Source organism: Lolium rigidum, chromosome 3, assembly GCF_022539505.1.
Source record: "Lolium rigidum isolate FL_2022 chromosome 3, APGP_CSIRO_Lrig_0.1, whole genome shotgun sequence".
Lineage (NCBI taxonomy): Eukaryota > Viridiplantae > Streptophyta > Magnoliopsida > Poales > Poaceae > Lolium > Lolium rigidum.
Genome location: NC_061510.1, coordinates 323,761,251 through 323,765,294, shown reverse-complemented (window position 1 = coordinate 323,765,294; position 4,044 = coordinate 323,761,251).

The window sequence follows — 4,044 nt, the reverse complement described above, 5'->3', positions numbered from 1 at the left end:
AGTGCTTATCTGCCATCGACGTGAGTCCATGTTTGCTTACCAGTCTCTCTGAAAATTCCAAGTTTACCCCCAGTTTAGAATAGAAGATAGACAATTTGTAAAAAGGGAACTAAACTCACACACCCGACCAGGACTTCCTCCACCCACACGTTCAACCGACCCATCCAAACGCACGCACCGACCCCTCCCATTCATTACAACACGGTAGGAGAGCATTGGAGGGTTTGAACACTGAGGAAGGCCTCTAATCGCCTCGCTAGCACTAGTCCGGCAAATAAAATTAATCATCGAGAGATAACTGCGTGGAGATTCTACGGGCCTGGATTTTTCCCCTCGAGAGATAACTACGCGTGCGGTCTCGTATGCGGCACCAAGATGGAAACACCTCAGTACCACTAGTAGAAAAATGTGCTTCCGTCCAGGCCTTTAGTACCGGTTCGTACTAAAGGGTGCATTAGTACCGGTTGCACTGCCCAGGCCGCCGGCAACCTTTAGTATTCGTGCGGGACCTTTAGTACCGGTTCGTTCGTGTCACGAACCGGTGTTAAAGGTTTTCCTGCTCCCCACGCACCTCGACCCCACCCCCCTTGTGGATCGCTTTTTTTGCTTTGTAAAATACAAATAAAAATGATAGAAAATTCAAAAAATAAAATATTTTCAGGTTCTTGTATGTTATGCAACCTACTATTCGGTGAAATTAAGAAATTCGAAATTTGAGTTTTTTTGCAAAAAAAGTTTAAAAAATGGTAAAATCGCATTAACTTTTGCATACGACGTCGGAAAAAAACGTATAATATATCAAAATCTGAAGAAAAAAAGAGGGAGTGAAAAATAATTAGAAAAAAAGGATTTTTTTAACGAAATAGCCTTTAGTACCGGTTCGTTTTACGAACCGGTACCAAAGGTCTCCAGCCCCGCGGGCTCCTCCGTGCCCAGGTGGAGGCACCTTTAGTACTGATTCGTAAGGAGCCGGTACCAAAGAGGGGAGGCTTTAGTACCGAATCTTTAGTACCGGTCCCAAAACTGGTACTAAAGGCCCTTTGAAACCGGTACTAAAGGGAGATTTCTCTACTAGTGATAGACGGGGCTAACATTACTATCGTGATACATATAAGCGCAGCACAAATGTTTTGCCTTAATTATGTTTTGATTATCACCACATAACAATTAGCCCTAACAAATCCTTGCTCAATCATATAGGAATCATAATTTTTTATTTCATTTAAGACATAAATTTATATTTACATCAATTATTGTTAAGATATAATATTTGATTGCACCGAAAGCTCTGTGATGGGGAGCTTTTAGTGCAGGACTTCCTAAAGAGAGGGAAGTTGAGTGCTTGCCCCTGTACCTAAATCTATACCTATTAAGTTAACTAGAAAATAAATCTTATTTAGGAAAAATCTCCTAGATGTGTTTGTAATCTTTGAACACATATATCTTCTTTGCACCTCCATTGCGTAAGGGTTGGAAGATCTTTGTGATGCCGACAACGCAATCACCAATATACACGACATCATACGAGCGACAGACCTCACAGAGGATCTGAAACAAAGATAAAATCAATTAAAGAAGAGAAAGAAGAAAAAGATGACACACAAGTACAAGATGAATGACGAAGATCAAGAGAGATGAAGAGTATGCCAGCAGAACTGGCACACCGGTGGAAGACTCCCCGACATCGGCAAACCATGAGCATATCGGGATTTACCGGCCAAGGCCAATTAACAACTTTTGATCAAAAGCACAGCTGGAGTGAGATGGGGATGGGACTATGGTTCTTGCTGGATAGTGTAGTTTCGAGAGATCTATATTTCGTACAGAGGGGAGTGTTGCGAGATCTAGGTTAAGTAGTGGAGAGAGGGAAGTGCGGCGGCGTTGTTAGACAACACATGCTCCATGTAATATATAGGAGTGTTGCGACATCTTGGGTTAGCTTATAGATGTTTGAGGCGTATTGCATGTAGGGGATAGGAGAAAGAAGATGCCCAATGGCAGGTGAAAGGGCATGGCATTCCATTTTGGAGTGTTGGCGGTGTAGTTTTTCTCAAGCTTGTGCAGAAGTGGAGGAGAAAGAAGAAGGTGAGGTGGAATGCTAGCGTGTATGTAAGCCCTAGATGAGGTGAATTCCAAGCAGGAAAATGAGGTGGCTACAAAGCGCTAAATAATCAATCATTCACATCATCAAATTTGGTTAACACCCTATCCGCTCTATGGCGTGGAGACGGAGTTGGAGGGGGTGGCGACGGAGGGGCACTTGAGACTTCTTACGGTCCGAGAGGGGAGAACAGTTCCATCGAATCTGGCTGTAAACAGCTAAGGAAATAAGTATCTGAAATCAAAACATTGGCAGATGCCAACATCCCAGACAAAGAAACACAATATCATTCGGATTTAAAAAACAGTTAAGGAAAATAAACATTTGCAATCAATTAATAAACTTGAACACTTCGAGCGGCAAACTTGCAAAGCTGCAATAAGCAATGGCAGAAATTTAACTGGGAGTTTGCACTAGTTGCAACATACAAATACGGAGTAGTAAATTCTACAGTGTCTTTTCAGCCACTTCCCTTTTTCTTTCAACGAGAAAGGCCAGCACTGAGCACTGTAGTAATAAATACTACCACAGTAGTTCAGAAAGCAAATCTCAGCTGAAAGTTTATACACATCACGTCAAGAAAACGAACCGCGCTGTAGATGATCGTGACTGCTCAGAAGTGAAGGCTGTTCAGGTATCGTCGTACCGTCGAAAACCCATAATTTTATCATAAAAAAGAAGCAGATTATGCCTTTCTTCGTTTTCTCATCCGTTTGTTTCTCATCCCTAGCCGGCCGTCGCTGCTTAGCTCCAGTGCGCAGCTAGCTACCGCGGCACCACATTAAAGCCCTCCAAATAGACGACCCATTCATACATCGTACGGCGCAAACAGAGACCAGTAGCACAGAACCATGGGTTTATTGAGGTGACGACAGGATCACAGGACTAAAAAAATTGGTCACTCCATTAGTTTCTTTAACAAAAATTACGGCTTGCTGCTTTGGAGGTTCGCTACAAACTTGTTATTTTAGAGGAGAGCTCTAGGAGAGAGGACGGCTCCGAGCTTTATTTTCAATAATTTAGAAAACCACAGTTAAAATTTTAAAAATCTAAAAACAATCATGTACGTGGTTGTTGTTATATCCGGCAGGCGTGAAAATTCTAAATGTAAAATTATTTGTATTCTAGGTTATACAAAGATTACAAAATCTGATAAACTATACAGTTTTGAAATATGGACTATTCACTATTACCAGATCCACATTTTTATTATTTTTGTGTACCCTATTGTATAAATTTTATATTTAGATTTTGCATGCTGATAGTATACATCATTGGCTATGTCTAGATTTCTAAAAAATAGAACTTTGAAATGTGATTTTCATAATTTTGAAATTTAAAGGTTCCTTTGAGCTCCACCTACATTTTGCAGTTTCCTAGAGTTCCCTTGCAAATGTTGCAGGGGATATGGCGCGTCTTATGTATGTGTGTAATGCTCGACATTAGGGAGTATGTATTGTCTTCTTCACATATTATTTCTGAATCTAAACTCAGAGGCTCATCTTTTGTCGTAATATTGATCTGGATACCTGATTTTTTTTAAAAAAAACTCAAGTATGAATTTGGATCTACCAGTTTAGATTGTACATCTATGTATACATCTTACAAGAACGCCACGAGCCACCACCCAACTTTCTTCCTTAATGGAATTCCCCTATATTTGGCGGCCAGTTTGGGCACCGAGAGGTGGGGCGTACCATGGATCTTTGCACATGTGGAAGGTCTTGATTTGGTTTGTTAGGTTTTGTTGTGAATGCTTCTGTTTTGTCTTGGCGGTGAAAGCGATGTAGCAATGAAGTAAGTACATATGGCATTGTCTCCGTCTTGCTGGTGTTTGTTCTCATGTTGCCGTCACGTGCACTAGGTTGGGTTATTGGAAGCGAGTCATCATCCCGATGCTTCTACCTTAGTTCACGGTGGAGCTATTGGTATCGTCAATAAGT